General features: G+C 41.1%; 1 protein-coding gene across 3 annotated transcripts in view; it reads right to left on the bottom strand.

Moving 5' to 3' along the window:
- Window positions 1-26131, bottom strand: part of Pde4d (phosphodiesterase 4D) — a 1511604-nt gene that overhangs the window by 1315936 nt on the left and 169537 nt on the right. The window contains exon 2 of one of the 3 annotated variants that reach the window (XM_087616183.1): window positions 17550-17627. The exons of the other annotated variants lie outside the window; for them this stretch is intronic. The gene's annotated coding sequence lies outside the window, so the exon portion shown is untranslated. The remainder of the gene's footprint in view (window positions 1-17549; window positions 17628-26131) is intronic. 3 annotated transcript variants of the gene reach the window in all.

Here is a 26131-nt window from a genome sequence, read left to right as displayed (position 1 = left end):
ATGAGTATGAAAAGAATTTTATGGAGTGAGATTCATTTTGTCCACTCAAAATATTTTTTTTATCTTAAGTCATTTTCTGATTTTTTTTCCCCAAGCTGCAATATTTTAAAACTGGTAAAGGCAGCATGCACATGATATGATCTCTTCTCCAGAATGAGCACAATGATAATAAAGTTTTCCTTACATAAATACCAAGGGCAGTGAGCTCTTCTGAGGACTAAGGGCTCACACTCTGCACTTGACAGGTGACAGGGGTGTGGCTTCACCTTTCTCCGAAAGTCATTGCCATTAGACAGGATTGTCACTGTGGCCTGTAGGACACTGCATGAAAGACTGATTAGGACCATTCTGACAGGTGCAGAGTCTGGATGGCATGACAATGTTTTCTGGGTCCTATGTCAGGAGAGAGAAAGAGAAAATGGTAGGAAGACCATGAAATGGGATCACCACTAGCCCCTTTTGGCACTGATGAGGAACTGCTCTCACTGGTCCTTGCTTCCTGCCATGGGAATGGAAGGGAAATCTTTTGATTTTGGAAAAGAAACAAAGTAAGTTTATCATGTCTCAACAGGCAACAAGTCTCCATTGCTTACATTCCTCTCCCTCCCTCCCTCCCTCCCTCCCTCTCCCCTCCCTCCCTCCCTCCTTTCCTTTCTATGCTGCCCCAGACTTCTCCGTTTTTCTGTGCCTTCCCCCCTTTTTCTTCTATGTATTTGTGCTACCTTCATCTCACACTTCCTTCCACTCTGACTACCAGTCTGAGAGTGCAAGGGCCACTCCCTTCTTGTAAAGCCCCTGGGATGGCCCTGCTGCTTTTGTCCATGCTGGAATGCAGGGAAATGGGGGGAGACCAGTGGACACTGCACCCCAAGGCAGCTCACGATCCTCTTCGGACTTCCCCCATCAGTTCAGAACCCACAGAAAGATGAGACTGTGATTAAACTCCTAGGATTCCCAGCAGCGTGTAAATCTGAGAGCAGAGTACATGGACAGAGCAGACAGTCAGCTGACCAGAGTGCCCAGCAGGAGGTGGGCAGGACACAGATGGGCAAGACAGAACAGGGCAGCAGAGTGAAGCCTGGAGATAAGCAAGCAATAGAAATCCCACTGTAACCTAGATCAAGCCATTGCCACTAGAGAAACAAAAACCCTAGGCTCAGTGACACTGAGATTTACCTGTTCAGCCATGAGACCCCAGGAAATAAAGTCCTACTCTAAAATAGATCATGATAGGACCAAGATCATATAAGACTTGGGGTAAAGGAAGTGAATATGAAAAGCCAACAGAGAAGAGAAGAAAAATCAGACCAGACATGAGCAGAATCTCTGTATTTTAGAAATGGTCTCTTGTGGCTTTTCATCAGGATTTCCTTTAAACTATTACTATTATTTTACTTATTATTGTGTATTTGAGTGCACAGTGTACCACAGCACTCTTGTGGATGTCAGAGGACAATGTCATGGTGATCTCTACTTCCACCTAAATTTAAGTAGGTTGCAGGAATCAAAGGCAGGTCACCAGAATTATGCAGAAAGATTCTCTACCCACTGAGTTATCTTGTCAACCTCTCAGAGGCTTTTACTAGAGAAGAACCAGAAAGCAGTACCCAGAACCTGACCTCCTGTATCCTTGAATGGTTTTCATCATCAAGCTTTATGACTCTCATTCCTACTGAGGTCCATGTTGGTCAATTAATGACTCTATAAAGTCTTAAGTTAACAATCTCCTACGGGGTCCATTCTAGTAAGGATTTATTAATGCTTAGTGAGAAAGATGGGAAAACAACATCCAGAGAAGAGCTCTCCTAAGACCAATTCCCATCTAGGAGGCGCAAGGCAGGGTTGACATACATTCCAGTCTACCCAAGACAGTGAGTGCCCTAGAGTAATTATTAACAACATCCTTTGCTATTCACAAAAGGTCTTGATTTGCATGTTGAATTATACAGTCTCTTGCTATGTGCCCTGTAATAAGTAACACATAGCAAATTTTAACTGTAATTCATTATAGGTGTCTTAAAAACATGTCATTGACTATGTTTAATGCAACATTTAGAACTGAGGGAAAGTCATAAGTGAAATTACTTAGAAACTATCTTCATGAAATCTGAGACAGGTAAGGATAGGCAAGAATACAAATCAATACTGGTGATAGGCAGTAAAATGAAAGAAAACTCAAGCTTAAATTTAATTTCCATTCTCCTTGTGAGCAATGCTTGTGAGACTTGATCAACAATGACATTTGGAAAACAATCTTGGAAATAATCCTTTAAGAACAGTCTTTACTGTTTGATCCATAAGAAAAAAAACTCCTTCCAAAGACAAGGACCCCAAATAGAGTTGTCTGAGTTCATGAGGAACAGACACAGAATTACTAGCAGCCTTGTTACAACAAGAAGCTACGTGTATTTAATTACCTGATATTCACCCTCTACTTCTGCAACCTTGGCATCTCTAACTTCCCCCAGTCTTCCTTTATCCATACAATCAGGGTCATGTCCAATTTTCCCAGCTATCCTCACCAGCAACTTATTCAATGACCTCTCATGGTCCTGTGCTCCCACCAAAGCCTTGTTCTTTTCTTCTCACACTTCTCTATTCAACCATGTATAGGCATGTGCATATATCAGTACATTTCCAAAATCTTAATGCACATAGATAACAAAATATTGAAAATGAGAACATTATCCATTCTGGAAGGCAACCACCATCCTGACCTGTAACACCAAAGGTTTGGAGCTATACTTTTCTATGAAGAAAATCGCACTCATGGTCACCTTTGTTTGCAGCTTCTCTGCCAACCTTAGTCACAAGCCTCATCCCTTCAGTGCTTGACCAGCTCGTTCTTCTTAATTTTGTGTTTAATCGTTGTAACTACATCATTAAGTCATGCTTTGTTTTCTCTTTTCTATTACAAAGACTGCCATATTTGTATGATGCTCAAAGATGAACACTATTGCATTTCTTCTGCTGTACAGATATACACATTTCTCCCTTAAGGACAGAATTAATAACTTGTAAGCTCTTCCATGTGTTTAATTTTCATAGACACTAAGAAGAGCTTTCCATCTACCAACTAACATTCATGCCAACAGCAGACAGATATTCTGACTTCCCCACATTCTCAACAACATGTGGGATTGTCTGCCTTTTCTTTTAGCGATTCTGGTAAAAGTGGAAAGGTATCAATGTAAGACTAAATTCTACATGCATGTCTGGTGACTAATGAAGTTGAACTACCAGATTTCTTGGACTTTCAACTTATACCTGTCCTTGGCCACTAAGCTCCTCTCTGGACACCATCTGTGACACTGAGTAGGAGCATGGGTCCATACACCTATTCAACTCAAAGCAAGCCTTATAATTTGGTGGTCACAGACAATTTGCATTTTTTCATGTCTTGATCTCTTATACAGGTTACTCTGGTGACTGCCTCCTTCTCTCCTGCAGCAGTCAGTCTGATCCACTTCCTCCTTGACAGCCTTGCTAGCTAAGCCCTCTACACTGCTTGGTTTTTGTCAACATTATACAAAGCTAAACATATCTGAGATGTGGGAGTCTTTAAAAAATGTATCCATAAGATTGCCCTGTTGGCAAGCCTGTAGGGAATTTTCTGGATTAATAATTGATGCAGGAGAGCCCAGCTCCCTGTGGGTAGTGGCACTTCTGGGCAGGTGCCTCTGGGTTGTAGACAAAAAGCCAGCTGTGTAAGCCAATAAGTAATATTTTCTACAGTTTCTGCTTCCGTCCCTGCCTCAAGGTTCCTGCCCTGCTTGAGGTCCTTCTGTGACTTTCCTCAGTGACAGACTGTTCTGGAGGTATAAGATAAATAAAACCTTCTCTTCTTCAGGTTGTGTTTGGTCATGGTGTTTTATCACAGCAAAGGACACACTAAGCTACCCCTACTGTGTAAACCCCTGCATAAGCTAGTAGTCCTAAATATTTCATTCTTTTCTCTTGCTTCAAAGGAAGCACAGCTACTTCACTTCTGCTAATACACCCAACCAGCAAGAAAATCTGGGGTGGGGCTTTCTGCATGCTTCTCACGTGTGACCAAGTGTGATTTATCTGGCCTCTTCTTAGTCAATCTCTTAGCTAAAAATAAGAATGTTTCTTACCTTATATCATTGATGTGATGTTTAAGTTACATGTAGAAAAGCTTCGACCTAATGCCTGGAAGATAATGTGTGCCTGGCAGATATTAATTATATTTCTTCCATTTTGCCATTTATAGCCTCACATCTATTTATCACTTCCTTAGAGGCAGTGAGACAGGAGGAAAAAAATTTACAGCAAAAAAAAAAAAATCCTTGGCTTTTGAAATATGACACACCATGACTTAAAACCTGATGTTTACCATTGACTAGTTCAATGATGAACATCCTTAAATTAGTTTCTTGCTACTGAAAGGAGTCTGGGGGTGTTACTCAGAAATACAGGGATGACTCATCTCTCTGGCTAACAATAGCGCTGGATTAACAATCTCAAAATAGGGGCTCATGAGCTGAATATCAATCTCATTGTATTTGAGTTTAGGCATGGGATGTGTTTGATTGGCTATTGACTGAGTATTGTTTACATTGTCTAGACTTAAGGATTAGGGTAAGTTTCATTAAAATCCTACAACTCGGAGTTCATTTAAAAATGGAAGGATACCTAGCAAACATACTCATCTTTGCTCCAATCACCTGAGGAATAATGTCACCATCCCCACTGACCTTGACACTTCTGGTCTGTTATACTCTACTCTCCTCCCTACCCTGGCCAAATCCCCGTAGTCTGCCATACTACCCTCTGCTATAATTGCCCTCCTGACTCTATGCCCCTGATCTTCCCTACTCCCCTCCAACCCCCATTTTTGTCCACTAGGCCACTCTCCTTCATTGATACTACCTACCTTCACAGAGTTTGATCAGTGCATTGTGCTACTAAGATCCACAGAATATTTTCCATTATTTTCCTTTACAAATATAAACGAACTATTCTGTAGAGACTTACAGTTCCCAATCATCTACTTCTTCTTAAAGCTCTCTTATCTTCATTTTCCATTGACTCTTTAGGGAATGACCACAAATGGATCGACTTAAAGACCTATAGACTTGTCCTGTAGCTGTGTACTCAGAAGACCAGAACTACATCTTTACTTGTTTAAACTAGATGTGGACTTATCTGAAGGTGCAGTCTTATCTGAAGACTCTGGGTGAAAGTCTGTTTTTGTTCCTCTTCCAGTCTCTTGAGGTACACTTGGGTCCTTGGCTCATAGCCAGGTATTTCCAGCTTAAAAGTCAGCTATACTGATGAAGTACTCCATGTGACATAGTGTTCTGACACTTAATCATCTCCTCTCCCCATTGGAGGGTCCCTTCTGAGGATCCTGAACCCATGCTGATAACCGAAAATAATCTCCACATCTCAGATGACATCAGCCTTAATTCCATCTTCAACCTTCTTTCCCACTTACTAGGTAAATTCCACATGGTCTAGGAATTAAGTTTTTTACATCTTTGGGGGCCACTATTCTGGCTACCGTAGGCTTTAAAAGATTCCAGATTGTTGATTATCTAAATAACATTGCTAAACATTGCTCTTTAGTTCAAAAACAAAATCAAACCCCCAAACACAAACCACCCAGATACTGCAGTGAGACGATAGCAGAGCGTTCTCTTTATTGGGTGCCTATAACCATCTGTATTAGTGTTCAGCACTGCCTCTACTATGTGTGTCGACACTTTACGTTACTAGGAAGAAGGCAGGAGGAAGAAAGGACAAACAGGAATGGTGTTCTCTGCAGTTTCCAGTGCCTCTGGGCTTTGGATAAAGGAGGAAAAGAGTAGAGATGATCAGAAACAGATCAAAGAAATGCCTAGAGTCCTTGAAAGCCCAGCTAAAGCTCTGAATAAGAATCTAGACTGAGAGTCTTCCTAAAGGAATGTTAGCACGCATGAATATTCCACTGTATCTGGCTTTTGACAATGCTTTCCTTAACCACTGGGGAAGCTTAGCTGCCTTACAATGGAATCAGAATTAAACAGGATGAAGCAAGAAAAACACTTAAGGCTTTGATCACTGCTGTCTCTTCTCCACAGATCACTGGGGCTTCGTTTCCAGGCTTTTTAAATATGATAAACCAAATCCAATATTTGGTTGCCTTTAATAAGCTGGGGTGTAGACTTCATTTGCTATCTCAAAAAGTTCACAGAATAAATCCTGTAAGTTACAAATTATCCTTAGGATAAACTAAATATCTTTTTTCCCCAAGTGCATCATTTTTAGTGAACCCAAGCAATTCTAGATATATTGTTGTGTATCTTATTTTATCGCTGAGCATGTCTGACACCATATAGAAAGGCAGCTAGGAATACTGATTCATTCTCAGGAATTGAGTCTCCCCTTCTCCTAAACATCCCAGGTCCTTCTCATGAGGAGTCCCTCTCTTACCCTTTTTATTTATAAACTCTTCAACTACCTTATCCTCTGTCCCTTAGGCATTACTTTGGTTATTCATCAGGGTAAATCTTTGTTTGTACCATGAGGACAAGGATATATCTATCCTTCTTCAGCCCTTAGCCCAGAACATAGCTAATTTTTACCAACTACTAATATGTTGCATATATAAATATAGAGATGTAATCACCAACTTAAGGAACCATTATTATCTTTCATGATTAGAAAAGGGGGCATTATTCATAAATTTGTTTATCTATACAGCAATTAATAACATAATACTTACTGAATGTTTACCATTCAAGGCTATTGTTTAAGGGCTACCCACTAAAGGGTCATGCTATTTTTAGGTTAATGCACTCAAGAAGCATCTCTTTTTTTAAGACATCTGGACTGAGTACAAGGCCCAGGGTTTTTCAATGCGATTAGTTTTCTACCTAATACCAGACCCACCTCCACTCCCAACCCTAAGCCTTTGGAGAACAGACTATGCAAAATATTTCTGATGGCTCCAGCTGCGTATGTAGCAAAGGATGGGATGGCATTGTCTGGCATCAACAGCGGGGGAAACCCTTGGTCCTGTCAAGGCTCTTTTCCCAGTGTAGGGGAATGCCAGAGGTTTGGGGTGGGAGTGGATGAGTGAGAGAGGGAGCATCCTCATAGAACAAGGGGGAGGGGGATGGGAGAGGGGGAAACCAGAAAAGGGAATAACATTTGAAATGTAAATACATAAATTTTTCAATAAAAAGTATTTCATGGTAAAAGTACCAGGTACTTTACAGTGACTAGCCCACAGCAACCTGCGAGAGGTCATTTTTAATATCACACCTGGTTTAGAGAAACAAGATGCAAAGTCAGAGAAGAAAAGTGATGGCCCAGAGTTGTATTTTCTCATAGGATGTACTTTGAATATATTTCTCCTCCACACTCCTTTTGCCTCTCCTATACTCACAAAACCTCTCAACTCCTCTAGATCATTTTAATCCTGCTTTCGTGTTACATATGCAAGCATGTCAATCCATTATTTCTACCATGATAAAGTCCTAAAGATCTAAATTTCATCATGTTTCTTCCATGATCAAGCTATTTTCTTAATTTATTTTTATTGGCTATTTTATTTATTTACATTTCATTTGTTATCTCCTTCCCAGTTTACTCTCCAGAAAACCCCTATCCCATCCCCCTTCTGCCTGCTTCTATGAAGGTACTCCCTCACCCAATAACCCTCTCTCTCCTACCTCCCTGCCCTGGCGTTTCCCTCCATTGGGGCATCAAACCTTCACAAGACCAAGGGCCTCTCTTCCCACTGATGCCCAACAAGGCCACCCTCTGCTACATATGCAACTGGAGTCATGAGTCCCTCCATGTGTACTCTTTGGTTGGTGATTCTGTCCCTGGGAGCTCTAGGATATCTTGTTGGTTGATATTGCTGTTCTCCCTATGGGGTTGCAAACCCCTTCAGGTCCTTCAGTCCTTTCTCTAACTCCTCCATTTGGGGACCCCTTCTTGGTCCAATGGTTGGCTGTAAGCATCTGCCTCTGTGTTTGTCAGATTGTGGCAGAGCCTCTCAGGAGACATTCATATCAGGCTCCAGTCAGCATGCACTTCTTGGTATCTTCAATATTGTCTGGGTTTGGTGACTGAATATGGAATGGATCACACAGGTGGGAAAATCTTTGGATGGCTTTTCCTTCAGTCTCTGCTCTATACTTTGTCTGTGTATTTCCTCCTGTAAGTATTTTGTTACCCCTTCTAAAAAGGACTGAAGCATCCACACTTGGTTTTCCTTCTTCTTGAGCTTCATGTGGTCTGTGAATTGTATCTTGAATATTCCAAGTTTTGGGGCTAATATCCACTTATCAGTGAGTGCATACCATGTGTGTTATCTTGTGATTCGGTTACCTCACTCAGGTTGATATTTTCTAGTTCCATTCATTTGTCTATGAATTTCATGAAGTCATTGTTTTTAATGTACCACATTTTCTGTATCCATTCCACTGTTGATAGGCATCTGCGTTCTTTCCAGCTTCTGGACATTATAAATAAGACTGCTATGAATATAGTAGCATATGTGTCCTTGTTATATGTTGAACCATTTTTTGGGTATATGCCCAGGAGTCATATAGCTGGGTCCTCAGGTAGTACTATGTCTAATTTTCTGAGGAACCATCAGACTGATTTCCATAGTGGTTGTACCAACAGTGGAGGAGTGTTCCTCTTTCTCCACTTCCTTGCCAGCATCTGTTGTCACCTGAGTTTTGGTGTTTTGTTTGTTTGTTTGTTTGTTTTATCTTAGCCATTTGTACTGGTGTAAGGTGAAATGTCAGGGTTGTTTTTATTTGCATCTCCCTGATGACTAAGGTTGCTGAACATTCTTTAGGTGCTTCACTGTCATTCAGTATTCCTCAGTTGAGAATTCTTTGTTTATCTCAGTACCCCATTTTTTAAAATAGGGTTATTTGATTCTCTGGAGTCTAACTTCTTGAGTTCTTTGTATATATTGGATATTAGCTCTCTATCAGATGTAGGATTGGTAAAGATCTTTTCCCTATCTGTTAGTTTTCACTTTCTCCTATTGACAGTGTTTGTTGCCTTACAGAAGCTTTTCAATTTTATGAGGTCTTTTGGTATTCTGTACAGGAAATTTTCCCCTGTGCCCACATGTTCAAAGATCTTCCCAACTTTCTCTTCCATTAGTTTCAGTCTATCTGGTTTTATGTGGAGGTCCTTGAGTCAATGGAATAAAAATGAACCCATACATCTAATTCACACTTGATCTTTGACAAAGGAGCTAAAACCATCCAATGGAAAAAAGACAGCATTTTCAACAAATGGTGCTGGTTCAACTGGCAGTCAGCATGTAAAAGAATGTAAATCAATCCATTCTTATATCCTCTACAAAGCTCAAGTCCAAGTGGATCAAACTCTTTTCATAACTCCCCCATCCTCCTCAAGATAATGTCAAAGCCATTTCCTGTGGCTGAGCCAGCTCCATATAATGTGACCCTCCCCACTCTCCTTCTTCCCTTGTACCCCTTACTGCAGCACTTGTCAAGCACTCTCCTCTGAGTTTTTATGTCTTTCTGGGCCTTAGCCCTCAGCCTGAGTTGTCCTTTCTGAAGCCAGCTCTATCCCTCCTATTCATTTCCCAACTCTTGCTCACAACTCAACTCTCAGCCTAATGCCCTCTCAACAACCAATCGAAGTCACGTCCCCAGTGGACCTCGTGTTCATAACACTTTACACTTTCCTTTATAAGAATATCACACCTTCACATGTATGTGCTCATTCAACCAATACAGGGGGTTCCCAGGAGCAACTTCCACTATGGCAAAGACAATGCCCGTTGAGTTAATTAACTATAAGTTCTGCTTCGAACTCTATATGCAAAGAATTGCTGTTCCTCTGCCTGTGTGGGCTTCCCCGCCGAAGTTCTTGCCTCAACATACTGTAGCTGTCTGGTTACTTCTTTATCCCTCATTAGATTAAAAGTATTTTAACCACTATAAAGTCAAAGACTATAATGACTTTGACCTCACTGCTGACCCCCAGCATCAAGTGCTGTCCAGTACCAGTTGGTACTCAGTTGAGAATAAACAGACAGGCATCAGTAGCTGCTCCTTTAGCACAGACATTGCCATAAATTACATCAATGGATTGTTTTACTTTAAACACTTTAAAGAAATAGAATTTATATGGAATTGAGAGAAAGCTGTCAGCTGTGAAATCTCACCCAGTGTTGTTCACTAGCAACAGGAACCAGGGGACCAGTTCTGGCCTGGGTGAAAAATGACTTGTCAGCTTAGTCAAAAGCCTCATGACAAGCCATGAGGACACAGAAATCCCCTGAATGGATAGATGAGTGACTTCCCATTATTCTGAGAAAGAAAGAGATAAATTCAGGAGAGGAAAGGCTAAGTAAAATAAATTCCCCAATAGGACTGGATGAGATGAAGGAGAATATCTCTGAGGAAGACCAGCTGCTCAAAGTAGGAGGTGCCTTCTCTAAGTACAATACTTGAAAGGAAGATAACAGCAAGCCACACTCTGTCCTGGTCCCAGAAAATCCTCAGACTTTGAAATGAGTCCCAAGTGCTCCCAGAGCCCTAGATCAGGACTGTGGTTTTTGTCTTCTGGGTCAAGATGGCCAGGTGGAGATGAAGGAATTCTAGGAAAAATTTAGGAACTCAAAAAGATGAAGCATGATCAATCATCATAGTGATCATGGAGAGCCCCAAATGTGACAAACACTTCACCATCTCACTAGGTAGCCACAACATAAATACCAGTGTGCTTTCCTGCCAATGTGTCAAGTTATTGAGCCTTCCTCACTCATCAAATACCCTCGTCTCTGTGGTGGAGGGGCAGTGCTCATGAATGAACCTAAGGTCTGGGACTACAGGCAAGTGCTCTACCACTAACCCATATCCTCAGCCCTCTTGAGACTACCTCACTAAATTGCCCAGACAGGCTTCAAACTTGTTCTGAAATCATATCTTAGTTTCCAGAGTAGCTGAGACTACAGGCCTGTGCTACCCAGCCTAGACCACTTTAATTTTAGTATTCTACACATAAGAATCCCAAAGTTTGCCTGCTCTATGGACTTTTTCAGTTGCTTTCTGGTCATTGTGACTTGGTCTCCAGCATCTGAGTACCAAAGTCTGTCCTGATGGATTTTGCTTGGCTTAGCTTATTCCCTCAGGAACTATGAACACCTTTGCACAAAACAGAAGCATAAGTAAAGCATTGCTTACATGAACTGAAAGGACAGCATATTGACAGCATTGCACGCAGTTGTGACACTTGCTCAAAGTCACTGTAGTGAACTTGACTAAGCTTTTGCCTTCCACACTGAAGCACTTCTCAGGAAGTGGTAACCTCTCTCTCTGCTGTTGTGCCTGGGGCAATCAAAACACTTGTTCATGGCTGTCTATTTCTGACGATTGTGCCTGCCAGTGGACAATATTCCCCTTTGGCACAGAATTTAAGACAGACTGCTTTTGGAACAGTTTTTAAAACTGTAACGAGGGAAATACCTTAAAAACCATTCAACCACAAGAAGTCATTTTGTCTCTTTGCTATATTGCCAGGGGTTTTTATTTTTAGGAATGTTTTTCATGAAGCAGTGCTTTATATCTTATGAAGCACAGCTGATCTGGTTACTTTTTTCTTCATCTTTATTTCCAGTCTGATATTTTTGGGCTCAAGTGCTTCTTTCTCTAGGAAAAGAGATTCTGTACTAGAGATAAATGAAACTTACTTAGAAAAAGAGCTGGGTCCACAGATTTGGTTTACGAAGCCCAGAGCAGTTCTATGGGCCCACTCTTGTGAAGATGTCATGAGTCATGTACATCTGAAAAATGTAGAGTAGGTGGATGACTTATGGGTTCAGGGCATAATGTGACAATTTCAAGAAAACAGAGCCAAAGCAGCAATATCCCCCATATGTGATTATTTCCATAAATATAGTCCTTTGGAGACACATGGTCCCTATGTAGAAAGTGTCCTTTGAACATCCTAAAATCCTTAAGAAAAGGCCACTGTTGGAACTGTTCAGAGCTTGGAGTGAATTAGCAAAGGATAGCCTTTCCAACACATTCCACTCTGGACTTGCCTTGTGAACAAAGCATGGATTGGATCTGAACCTGTGTCCTCCCCGGCTTGATCTCTCAGCCTATCACCACTGAGTAGCGCTTGGAGCTCTCTGAAGCAGTGTAGCAGTAGTTATTTGTACACTCATGAACTTGGTGCCTCAGGCATGAAAATATGGGTAAGGTATTTGGGCTCTGAAGACTTAAAGCTCAAAATAAGAAGTCTCTTCAGAAAATGCCCCACCATCTCAGTGACTTAATATCACAAGGAAAAGCACAAAAGGTTTGCTAAAATAAAATATGCCTAGGGCTGGTGAAATAGTCTAGTCACTAAAATATGGGAACATTAAGAGCGCCAAAGCTTCAAAAGGAGCTTTAAAGTAGCACTAGAGAAGGGAACTTGTTTGCCACCAATGAACTCAGAAGGTATGGGCTTGGTGATGATCAACAGGATAAAGTTAGAGGGAGGCTGTTGATAAGTCAGTAAGAGACTGGGATGTTATTTGACCATCAAGTTCCACCATCCCAAAGGAATATCATACATCCTTAGTGAACTGACATCAGGCCAGGCTTTGGGACTTTAGAAACAAAATGGGAACAGACAGGACATATGCCATCTCATACCAATGACTCTAGAAGTCATTGTTGAATTGGATCATGTAGACTTTCCTTTTTGCCACAGTATTCCAGCTTGGGACTGTTAATTCAGCCTGAATCCAGAATGATGATATGGACTGATACTCACAGTAGAAAAGTGGTATCAAGACATTCCTTATCAGCCTTACTAACTATGCAAAGATGGGCTTGTTTATGTAGTATCACATCCTGGGCCAACTGATATGGGAGTCAATATACAAAGAATATGAAAACAGTCAAGTGTTAGATTCGATGGAGGATGTGGGACTATAGTAAAAATGCATGGTGGTAGGCTGGATAGGTGGCTCAGTGGTTAAGAGCTCAACTGCCCTTGCAGAAGACCCATGTTTGGTTCCCAGGGTCAACATCAGAAATCTGACAACTGCCTACAACTCTAATTATAGGGAATTTAATACCCTCCTATGGCCTTTGAGGGCATGTATTCATAGGACTATACCTGCACACATAAACATAATTAAAAATTAAAAATGTTTTAAAAGAAAAAGACATAATGATAATACCATAATAGGAAGAAATTGCTACCTGAGCTTAATTTTTATGTTTGTGTCCAGGATTATGATAGTCATATCTCACTTAAATCTCATAGAATCAGAAATCAAATATATTTGATCACCACCATAACACATATTCTTTCTCATTTTTCCAAATAGTTCATGAAGTTGGTAGTTGTTTGTTCCTGTACAGGTGGATAGAGTATGGTTAACTAAGCAAACTTATGCTGCTCAAACCATACATTTCCAAGATCTCTCTTCGGGCCTAGAATTTGAACCACATCTAAGAATGAATCCTCTCTGAGCTCTCTAAAGTATTTTTATCTGCTAAGTGTTGTGTGACTAAGGTCCTGGGTTACCAGTGTGATCAGGTAATTTATGCTGCCTACATGATTTCTGGTAGATGCAGGGTGCCTGTTTTCTGAGAGTTGGGATCAAATCTGAATAGTTAGAGCAATTCCTATATCAAGGCTCCGGGGAGCTCCTAGACTTGACCATCTGTTGCCTGTGGCTTGGAGAATTAAATCCATCTCTTCAACATCCCTGGGAAAGAACGTTTGGAAACCTGTGCCATGTTTCTCTTGAACTATGTTCCATGTGCTTTTGACCTTTCTGGTTTTAATCTGCATCGTTGTTGTTGTTGTTGTTATTGTTGTTGTTGTTGTTGTTGTTGAAGCCTACAACTAGAGGTGAAAGCTTTTCTGAGTTTTCCAGTACTTTCTGGAGTCAGCAAGCCTCATGGTGCGCTTGGAAGAACCTGATATAAGATAGAACAGGAACCAAGTGATGATCCCAAATTTCTAAACCTCTGTCACTCAAGAAGTGATGTCTCAGAAAGCAAAAATGAAGAGGTGAGGGAGAGTCAGTGTGGTTTGGGGTGGGATAGAGAAGTGGAGGAGGCAAATGGAGAACAATAGAGAAATTGGTGGGTGGCTTATTAAATTTGGCTTCCACATCAAGGTAGGAAATGTTCGCTGAGCAACAGGAGACACAAGCTTGTGCCTGTCACAGCATCTCAACACTAAAGTGTAGTCGGTGGTTGAAAATATGAGGACAAAACATAGCATCGAGAAAATAATTAATAAAAGAAAAACAAAAAACGTAAACTCAACGGGCACAGGCTGCAAAGAGAAGGAAGGCACACTTAACTTCTTTCTGAGTCACTGTAAAGGATCCTCTCAAGCTACTTATTTTGTGTCAGCTTCTTCCACGTGTGACTTCCTTATATTCTGATGAGGCTTTAGATTTTTCCTTTTCTACCGAGGAATAATGCCAGGTTGTATTCGAAACCTCTCTAAATAACAGCTCAATGAAAATGTCAGACTGACTTGACCTCTCTCACCTGCAGAGGTAGCCCGACCCCCAACGCCCACTTTTATGGCTCTAGTGTATCCTATACAAATGTGTGGAGTATTTAGAGACAATTCTGAGATGTATTCCCAGACTTTGCATCAGACAGTGAACCCTAGAGAAATCCATCAAACCTGCAGTCATTCATCCCCATTTTCCCTCCATGTGTCAGGGAATTTCAAGTCATCACTTAGGATCAAATAGCTGAGAAAGTCACTGGAACATTGCATTCAAACCAGTGTCTCAAAAGCTCCCCCATGTGCACACAAGAAAAATAACTCATCAGAGGAAAAGGTCATTGGAAGGATTGTAGAATGGATACAAGGGGCCAATTTTCGTATTTTAAAAAATGTGCTGTGGTACAAGAAGACATCAATTATGATTTTATTTGCAAGTGTCAAAAAGGATGATTTATTTAAGTGGGTTGAATTTCAACTTCGGCAAATAGAATGGATACCTCCAAATACTTATTTCCCTACGAGAAACACTTGGAAAAAAACAAAACCTCAGCAACAGCAGGAGGAAGAGGAGGAGGAAGAGGAGGAGTGAAGAGGATGAATTTGTTCCAACTATAAATACACTGTTAAAAGGAAAGACAAGCTATCTGGATCTAACACAAGCAACTGATTTATGTGCTTGAGCCCATGAAACAAATTATATAAAAATAAATCAAACCATTTGTTGTACTTTCCAGAAACTATTTGCCTAATGGAAATGTTTTCCAATTTCTCTTCTTTGAGCATTTATCTTTCCCTTAGGGAAAAACATGCTATGGCTAAGACTGTTGTGTAAACCAGTGCTCTCAAGCACAGAAGAGTTGTCCACAATGTTCAAATAAAGTCTGGACTCAAAGATTTGCTCTTCCAACTTCCACTGTTATAACTGAGGTAAGTGAATTCAAACTGAGTGGACCTGTCGAGTCCCACACAGTTGAGAGAGAAACAAAGTCTAGTCTTCTGTTTAGTGGTTGAATCTTTATTTCTTTACAGCAAATTGTCTCTCCTTTTGCAGTAGCACTAACAAGAAATAAATGTGAAAATCACTAACAAATAGTTGGAATACTAACCATGTTTTTAGTTCAGTCAGTATTCCAGTATTAGCCATCTCTCCAATTTCAATAACAGTAAGGAGTAATAAATAGAAACAACAAACACTTGTAATACTAAAATATATTGAAATATATGGAAATGACATAATTAGTAGAACTCTTTGACAAGTATGTTTTAATCATATTATATAAATTAACCTGGATCATACTACGATAACCCACTGAGGTTATATTATTATTCCCATTTTACAAGAACTTTACTAGTCAACCAGAATTACTCTAGATATGATGGATCTTCCTGACTTCACTCCTAAGTCCTGGAATTATAAATGTGTGTCACTCTACCCAACTTCTATGCCAAATCCGTAACCCATACCAAAACAAAATAAAAAACATACAAACAAACACACTAAGTAGACTATACAAAGTAGAATTGTTATTCAAAAGTAATAGCACCCATAGGAACAACGACCATATCAACCTACCAGATCCGCAAGAACCCCCAGGGATTAATAAGCATGAGGGATCCATTGCTCCAGCTGCATATGTAGCAGAGAATGCCTTGTCAGACATCAGTGGGAGGGGAGGCCTTTGGTCCTGTGAAGGCTCAATGCCCCAGTGTCGGGAAATGCCAGGGCAGAGAGGCAGGAGTGGGTGGGTGGGTGAGGGGGTACCCTCATAGAAGCAGGGAGAGGGAAGATGGGATAGGGATAGTGGGGACATGAGGAAAGAGGATAACATTTGAAATGCAAATAAATAAAATATTCCAATAAAAAACAAGGAAAAAAGTAATAGAACCACAAGACATGAGATTAAATATTATTCTTTGGGCAACATAAAATTAAAATATGTGGTAATTAAAACAGAAATAAAAATGAGCAGCAACAACAAAAGCTTGGAAAGAAAATTCTTACACAATTGCTAGAGTAAATCGAAAGGCTTTTTAAGTATTCAGTTTCACACAATTCATCTAAATGGAGGGCAGCATTCTGTAGTGTGCCAACTAAGTCACGCTTATCTATAATTAGAAATTATTCTTATCCAGCCATTAGAGCAATCCTTCTCCCAAGCAATGCTTGCTTACTCTGTTTTCAAGTAATGAAGCTCTTTAAGTCAGGGAGACACTCCTGCATTTCTAATTGGTCCGAATTAACATGACAGCAGCTACAGGTCCTCCAAATGTAAGTCTTGAGGCAACTTCTGGCTGCCTATCTCCCTCCTCCTGCTCCTGACACACAAGTCTCTCTCTATGAGGTTTCTCCCCTGTGGGCCCTTACCCGGTCTTCCAGACCACACTTCCCTTTGGCAGGTTTTGCCTTATAAGTCTATCTTTATTCCATTGAAAACTCTAGAGTTCTGTCCCTGGGGGTTCTCTTTCTCCCACTCAGCATCTGAGTGAGCACATCGACCCCCACAGCTACTCTGAATACTGTGGACTGAGGCTCAGCTTCCAGTGTGGCCACCAAACTAGCCTGTCCCCCAAGTCTGCATTACCCATAGCACTACCTTCCCCAGAGTCACAGATCCAAATCCCTCATATTTCACCAAAAATCCTATTAACCCCTTGTATTCCTTATTTAGTCGATTCTCAGACAAAAACTAAACAAACAAACAAAATCCCTATACCTTGAGCCACCTAAGACTCCTTCCCTCCCATTCTGATTGCACTCAGATTGGTCATTTCTACACACTATACTCTGGAATCGCTCTTGAGTCCGACAATTCTTGCTGTCTTCCTCCCGGTGCCCAAAACCTGTTTCACCAAAACTAGATCCAGAATTAATAACTCAAGAGCAAGTATGTTTGGAGAAGCAATTCCAGGAAGGAAATGCTGGGGCCATGGGAGCATGGCAGAGACAATAAAGAAGCCAGTATTAGTGTGTAAATGATTGAATAACTCTTGTACACAGTGGGACTCAATCCCACTTTATACCACGGGTAGCAAAGACTCAAACATGGATCACTCACTCTTGGAGAGCTGCTGCCAAGGTGTGTTAACTCCCGATGTCTGATGTCTCTGGGCTGACTTCATGTAGTCCTTTAATCCTGTAGTTGAGATAATGTTTAGCTGTCACCTTCTGAAAGAACAATGATTGCCAAGGGAATATGCCAACCATAAAATCCTCCCAAGGCTCACACAAGCTTTGGATAAGAGTGAAGCCTCTACCACACTTCACAACAATTGGTCAGAATTTCTTGTCTAATATTTCTGTCCTCTGGTGCTACCTATCTACCAGTAGTTTCTGAAATGCCTAATGCCTTTGACACTATTATGTTTAGAATTTACTGTCATCGTTTTCCAGAGCCTTTACCCATCACCTCACCCCATCTACATCTAGCTGGAGTGCTCCAACATTCTGACATGATAGAGTACTCCCTTAGTGTCTGTCTCAAAGACTCTCTTCGTTCTCTGCCCCCGGCAGGACACCTCCACCTTTTCCATTCTTTCTCTCTCCCTTATCAAACAGCATAGAACTCGTTGTCCACATGACCAAGCCACAAGAGTGTGACCCTAGACAGGTCACAACTCGTTTGCAGATTTTTCAAACCAAGCTCAAAGCTAAGAAGAGGAAAAACTTAAAACCATCAAATAATGTCTGCTGTGTGTCTTGGTTTGCTTTCTACCGCTATGATCAACACTGTGACCAAAAGCAACGTGGGGAGGAACGGGTTTATTTCATCTTTTGTCGTGAAGGGAAATCAGAGCAGGACCTCGGGGCAGAAATCTGGAGGCAAGAATTGATATAGAGACCACAGAGAAACACCTGGCTTACTGGCTTGCTTCTGTGGCTTGCTCAGTTTGCCTTCTTGTATACCCCAGTACTATCCGCCCAGGGGTGGCACCACCCACATTGGGCTGGGCCATTCCATATCAATCATCAATCAAGAAAACATCTCACAGGCTTTCCCACAGGTCAATCTGAAGGAGGAGGCATTTTTTTCGATTGTGGTTTTATCTTCTAGGGAAATTCTGACTTGGGTCAAGTTGACAGAAAACAACAAAAGAAAAACAAAAGACGAAGACTAATGAAAACATCAGGAGAAATAAATAATACGTCTGTAGTTAATCCAGTAACCAAAGATAAGACCAAGGAGGAACATTTGCAGAAAAAAACCTAGTTTTCCCTTTAATACGATGGCCCTTTCAGTTGTCACACTGGACTCTCCACCCCCACCCAAGCAACATATGGACCACAAATCAATTTGGTTCATCCAGCTTCAGCTTTTTCAGCTAAATGCCTCTTGATTGGCGCTTGTTTCATTGTAGAGAATCTAACACGTAAAGACCCTGTCAGGAAGCCCTGAGAATAAACTTTGGGCATTAAGTACTCAAAAATATTTCACGACTACATTTCTGCTTCACAAATCGAGGACCCTCGTGTGCAACACACAGAGCTGCCTTCACGCTGAACCCTACCAGACAACATCATAAAGAAGGATGATAATTATCCCCCTAGGTCTTGCAGGTTCTGCAAGATCACCAACTTCTGTCCCCATCCTGTGAACTTTTTTCAAATTCAGTGTTGATAGACAGAAAAATCAATGTAACATGGGACAGGTGGAAAAGTCCTGTTTTGCCTGGACTCATTTCAAGCCTCACATTTCCATGCAAATTACCTAACTCTGAATAATTATTAAATTCACATTCTGGAGATTAATTTTTTTTGAAACAAGAGAGAAGAAAAAAAAGGTAGCAAACATTATTTCCTGAAGACCAAATGTTTTATCCAAAATTGACTCTACTTACACATACACTTAATTGACACTCTTACACTATGCAAAAAAACAATGTACTATGGTACATTTTGATCTGAGAGCTTGTGGCACAATTAGTACTGAGCAACTGCTGAGATATTCACATTTCTTTGATCACGGCCATTGATGAAGCCTTTAGTTCATGCTCTTTTACTTCTGCCCCATCCCAATACAAAGAAAGAACAACCACTTTCTGGGCCTTGCTTGTTGAAATTCTTAGCACTGAACGTTGCCTCTCATTGTCTGTGCTTTGGGGTTCTGCCCTCACCAAAGCTGTAATCTTTTCCTCAAAGATGACAGGAACCCACAAATGCACTGACAAGGCAGTCTGTTACAGCTGAAAGCACAAAAGGAAAGTTGGAACACCCTGTTCCTACGTCAGGTCTGCAGTGTGTGTTTTATTTCATATTTTCAGACCCACTGCAGACAGCCAAGTACTTGCTATTCAAAATGTTTTGCTGACCTCATAAGACACAATGTAAATAGACTCCCTGCCCAATGACGCCAATGCTAAATCTAATGTCTTATTGCTTTTTTGTTTTGTGATATTCTTGTGTATTCTGCTTCCAAGTCCTGTGCTCTTGGGCAGTTCTGCTTCGATGTAAACTGATGCCAGTCTCTGCAGGCTACTGCTTCTCTTAGTTGCTCTACAGTAACTATGAAAGTGAGGAAAACAGGGACTGGGGAGGAATTGTGGATGTCTGCACTGCACTGCCTTTTCCATTCCTACATTCCTTAGATTTCTTCTCCTTGAGCCAGTATCCCAGGGTAAATTCTTCCCCTTAAAGGATGGGACACCTAATCAATCGTCAGCAGTGGGGAACAGCAGCTAAACATTAATTCAGCAAATACTCTTTGAGGAACTCCCCTCTCTCCTTCCAGTACCACTCTCCCACCCCCTTCCCCAATTCCCCCTACCCTTTCTTCTCATAGAAGGGGATCCATCCCCCACTCACAGGTACCAATCTGCCCTGGCACCTCAAGTCGCAGCAGGACTAAGCACTGCCTCTCCCACTAAAGCCAGACAAGGCAGCCTAACTAGGGGAAGGGGTTCCAAAGGCAGGCAACAGAGTTTGAATCAGAGACAAGACAGTCCCCACTCCAAATACTGGATGACGTACATGAAGACAAAGCTACACATCAGATACAAATGTGTAGGGGGCCTAGGTCCAGTCCATGTATGTTTTTTGGTTGGTGGTTTAGTCTCTTTAAGTCCTCATAAACCCAAGTTAGTTGGCTCTGTAGGTCTTCTTATGGTATACTTGACACTTCCAGCTCCCTCAATCCTTCTGACTCTTCCACAAGACTCCCTAAGCTCTGCCTAATGTTGGCTGTGGGTCTCTGCATCTGTTTCCATCAGCTGCTGGATGTAGCCTCTCAGATGACAGTTGAGCTAAGCTCCTATCTGCAAGTATAACATAGTATCGTTAATAGTGTCAGGGGTTGGCTTTCTCCAATGGGGTGGATCTCAAGAGGTTCTACAATATGACATGGATACTTGTTTAACTATGTTCATAGCAGTTTTATTTATAACAGCCCAAAGAAGCTAAGATATATATATATATATATGTATATATATATCTTATATATATTATTATATTATATATACATTAGCGGGAACTGAGTGAGAGATGGGGTAGAGAGAGGAACAGGGGTGAGACTCAACTGTGGGATGAGTAGGGGGTGAGGGCTGGAAAAGAGAGAAGGGAAATCAGTTGGAGAAGGCATCTCTGGGACAAGCTAGAGACCTGAAACAGTGGAGGCTCTTCAGAGGACATGAGGGTGACCCTAGCTGAAACTCCTGAAGTGGCCGCCTCCTGTAGCCAGGCAGAAATTCCAATAGAGAAAGAACACCAACCCACACACAAATGTTCACCTAAATTTTGCCCTGCCTACAGATGCACAAGGATAGATTGAAGGAATGACCAAACAATGACATTCTTTCCTTTGTAATGTCAGAATTTCTTTGAGAAAATAGAAGGGCAGAATTTTAATCCAATTTTACCAACAAAAAAGTACAATCTAGAGAAGTTGATATTTTATCCATAGTCAAAGGGCAAGTCTGTGAAAGTACTGGACTAAAATGTGAGCCCAATAGCAGATATCCCATTGTTCTCTCCGACATCCATCCCTCAGCTTATGACAAACTTGACTTTATAACAAGCAGTGATGAAAAACAAACTAATCATAGAGTTTCTGGAGCTGAAGTCTCTGCTCATGTAGATGGCTCTGAGGAACCCTGAACTCTATGTATGACATATAATAAGCATTTGAGCAGGGGGTGAAATTCTATATATGAAGTATAAGCATTTAATGGTGGTGGAGTGAAACTCTGTATGCTGTATAAGCATTTAGGGTGTATGTGAAACTCTATAATGTAAGCATTTGGTGGTAGGGGGCTGAAACTCTGTATGGTGCACAAGCACTTGAGGGTGTGTGTGAAACTCTATAGGTGATGTATAAGCATTTGGTAGGGAGAGACAAAATTACAAGCGGTTAATCATGTGATTTATATCACATATTTGAAATAAGAAAGCATGCTCTCACACAAATGACACCTGATCTTCCCTTTACTGGTCAATTAAATAAACCTTATTGAATCCGTCTACGTATAACAAGCTACAACAAGATTTATTAGCTTAAAACACCAACACCTCTTTGTCTTTCCAGAAATCTACAGATATTTTATCACTGCTCTATGAAGTATCCCATGGGGGTTACTGGGCAAAGGCCTGAGGGAACCTGTCTCATAAATAGCTCTTGGAGGAGGTTAGCTATTGGTTCTTCTCTGCATGGGCCTTTCTTTGAAATGGGTGCAGCTCTCTGAGAATGTGGGTCTGTGTTTCTAGAGTGAGCATCTCATAAAACAAACTAGAGTATGCTGCTTTCTTAAGGCCTGCCCCCAAAATGGACATGGTGTCATTCAGTCCCTTAGTCAGCTACTTTTTTTTTCCTCCTGTGTTTTGCCCTACTATTGGCCTCCCTCTCTTTCTTTCTCCCCCTTTACTGTGTGCAAAACTAAGCTGGCATTTCTCATATTTCCAACTACCCAGGGCAAGTCTGCCCAGCTCCTCAAGCCAGTTAGCTGCTTTTCTCTGATTACATCTGGTTCCTTCTGGGTCCACATGTCCAAGTCTTAAAACGTCCACTTCTAGTCACATGAAGTGTTGTATGTACTCTGCTTGTTTAAAGAAAGCTAGAAAATAACTTTGATATGGGGCTGGTACTGTAGTTATGAGCTCTACCCGCAGATGCTAAAATAAAAGTTATTAGCTGTTTATATCAGACATAAGCAATAGGAAGCAAAAGAGTCTCCCTTTCTGTCTCATTGCTTTGTGGATGCAGGTCCAATTTAGAGCACCTCCCACTATCCCTGAGAGATAACTAGTCTCCCAACCTCTGCATAGAAAAAACATGCAGAGTAAAAATGCATTGAGTAAGAAATCCAAGGAAATGTCAAACAGGACTTAACATTTTTTGTACCATGTCTCCCATGCACCTTATTAATTCAAGTGACTGATCCATAAAAGTTCTCCTCAGCACTGAAGCATTCCCTGCCTGTAGCTCCCTCAGGCAGGCTTTTGGCAATAGCCTGAATATTTTCTGCAATAACAGGAGGAAGGCTCCACAGCTAGGCTGGAGGGGCCTACAGCCACTGTTCTTTTGCTCAACCTGGAACCTGAGAAGGTGTCCATCCATGCTCACTCAGGTGCTGCTGTCCATGCATCTGTACTTCACAGCACACCTCCTCAGAACCTCTGCCTTGTATCTGCTTATAACACTTTCCCCTAGAAAGCCCTGTTGCTTCTTTCCTTCTGGGGGAGAGTCCTCAAGCATCTACTCCATATCACCTTCTCAGTAAATCTGTTCTGGAAGCCCCATCTCCTACACAAATGAGTGCAATTGGATGTTCGTGCACACACACACACACACACACACACACGCACGCACACGCACACACACGCACACGCACACGCACACACACACCCCGTATTCCATCACTTCTCCCTACAGTTTCCTCCTCATTTACTACTTGTTAACCATTTTTCATGTATTGCCTGTTTCCCCCTTCTACAATGTAAGCGTCATAAAGGCTAGATTTTTTTTTATCTTGCTTACTTTAAGGACTAGTACAGTTTCTGGTATCAAGTAGGAGTGCAATAAATGCTTATTAGTAATTGAATGAGCCACTGATTAGCCCATAACTATTCTTTCCATTTACAAAGTTTACTCTAAAGTCAGAGTATTGTGGCTTTAGTTCAACAAACACCCATCAATATTATTTACCTATTCCTGCATTAGCAAATTCCCACACACTTAGTGGTACAAACAACAAAATTTGATCATCTACATTTATGTAATCAAAAGTTCCAATATAGTCCAGTGGTCTAAATGCTACTCACAGAGCTGCACTCCTTCCTGAGAGTTCTGAGGAGTCTGTTTCCTTGCTTTTGACAGTTTCCAAATGTAGGAGTCATACACACTTTGTGACTTGAACCCTCCTCTCTATTTTTAAAGATAACAGTATTGCATCTTTCTGATAATCCCCGTCACTACAATGCTTTCTTTCTGCCTTTTCTTTTAAGAATTACAATGGGTAATTCTCCTGGATAATTCATATTTGAAGGTAATCTAACTCACAAGCTTAATTCGCCCTTGATCCTATAATCTAGTACAGTCATGGATCCCAGGGATGAGGATGGGGACCACATGGGGTGTGACATTACTCTATCCTCATCATCCTCTTGAGCAACCTATAAAGTGGCAAGACCTCCTCTATTAAGATGGCAACTGGAATGTTTTTCCCAGATCCACATTCAATCCTCACATTTTTCCCTTCATGGGTTCTGGTTGGGATTCAGCACAAGCTTTTCTGGCTCAAAGGCAAAAGATATTCCATTTAGGATTCTTTCTAAAATCATTGTTCCTTTAACCTAGATGACAAAATCAAATTCAGTCACTAAAACTCAATCTTCTCCATAGAAACTTGCAATAACCAAACCACTAACAGGGATTTTATGAGAAATATATATCATATCATACATGAAAATTCTATAAACATCAAATGCAACACAAAAACTCATAATCACATAAGACCTCTCCAGCACCAAGGACACACTGAGTTTGCTAATGATTGGACTGCATTGATTCCTGAGAAAATTGCATAAATGTTCACTTGTATACTTTGGAAAAGTCAAAAGTTTAAGTGAACAATGTCCCTCACAGCCCAAGCACTGCACTTTATCACCTAGTTTGCTGGTAACAGCATAGCATAGACATGGCATATATAAACATGAATTTTGTTTACTTAAAAACACAAGATTGGGAACCAGCTACTTCTTACCTTTGATCATCTGAGAAATAATTGCTGAAGTCATTTGACCAGCTGGAGTCATTTGTCTCCTTGTCTTCTTTTAAAGAAGAAAGGAAACTAGGTTTCCTTCACTTTGTAACTCTAGTGCCAAAAATTTACCTGGCAGAAATGTCTAAAGAATATTTGCTATATTAATGAGCAAATTAGTGCATAAATGACTGAGTAGTTAGAAACTTTGCCATGCTATTGGTAAAGTTATGAACTACTAGCTTCACTTTATAATATCTTTAAAAATATTTCACTTCAAGGTTTCCAGTTCCAAAGAGAGAATTGTTTTACTTAACTCTACAAAACTGCTAAAATTATTTCTTTTTAAGGCCACTTCTTTAAATGGTGACAAATAGCCTCCAATGACCATGGTGGATCTGATGCTGAATATCAACGGGATGGATAGTGGATCTCCCCTAGTGAAAAAAACATACACTGTAGACGTCAGAATGATTTATTTTTTTTTATTAACTTGAGTATTTCTTATATACATTTCGAGTGTTATTCCATTTCCCGGTTTCCGGGCAAACATCCCCCTCCCCCTTCCCCTTTTTTATGGGTGTTCCCCTCCCCATGCCCCCCATTGCCTCCCTCCCCCCAACAATCTCGTTCACTGGGGGTTCAGTCTTAGCAGGACCCAGGGCTTCCCCTTCCACTGGTGCTCTTACTAGGATATTCATTGCTACCTATGAGGTCAGAGTCCAGGGTCAGTCCATGTATAGACTTTAGGTAGTGGCTTAGTCCCTGGAAGCTCTGGTTGCTTGGCATTGTTGTACATATGGGGTCTCAAGCCCCTTCAAGCTCTTCCAGTTCTTTCTCTGATTCCTTCAACGGGGGTCCTATTCTCAATTCAGTGGTTTGCTGCTGGCATACGCCTCTGTGTTTGCTTTATTCTGGCTGTGTCTCTCGGGAGAGATCAACATCCGGCTCCTGTCAGCCTGCACTTCTTTGCTTCATCCATCTTGTCTAATTGGATGGCTGTATATGCATGGGCCACACGTGGGGCAGGCACTGAATGGGTGTTCCTTCTGTGTCTGTTTTAATCTTTGCCTCTCTATTCCCTGCCAAGGGTATTCTTGTTCCCCTTTTAAAGAAGGAGTGAAGCATTCACATTTTGATCATCCGTCTTGAGTTTCATTTGTTCTAGGCATCTAGGGTAATTCAAGAATTCGGGCTAATAGCCACTTATCAATGAGTGCATACCATGTGTGTTTTTCTGTGATTGGGTTACCTCACTCAGGATGATATTTTCCAGTTCCAACCATTTGCCTACGAATTTCATAAAGTCGTTGTTTTTCATAGCTGAGTAATATTCCATTGTGTAGATGTACCACATTTTCTGTATCCATTCCTCTGTTGAAGGGCATCTGGGTTCTTTCCAGCTTATGGCTATTATAAATAAGGCTGCGATGAACATAGTGGAGCATGTGAC

Source organism: Rattus norvegicus, chromosome 2 (assembly GCF_021556685.1).
Source record: "Rattus norvegicus strain SHRSP/BbbUtx chromosome 2, alternate assembly SHRSP_T2T, whole genome shotgun sequence".
NCBI classification, from domain to species: Eukaryota; Metazoa; Chordata; class Mammalia; order Rodentia; family Muridae; genus Rattus; species Rattus norvegicus.
The sequence above is the reverse complement of the archived record's forward strand: the minus strand, read 5'-3'. Positions and strand labels throughout refer to the sequence as shown.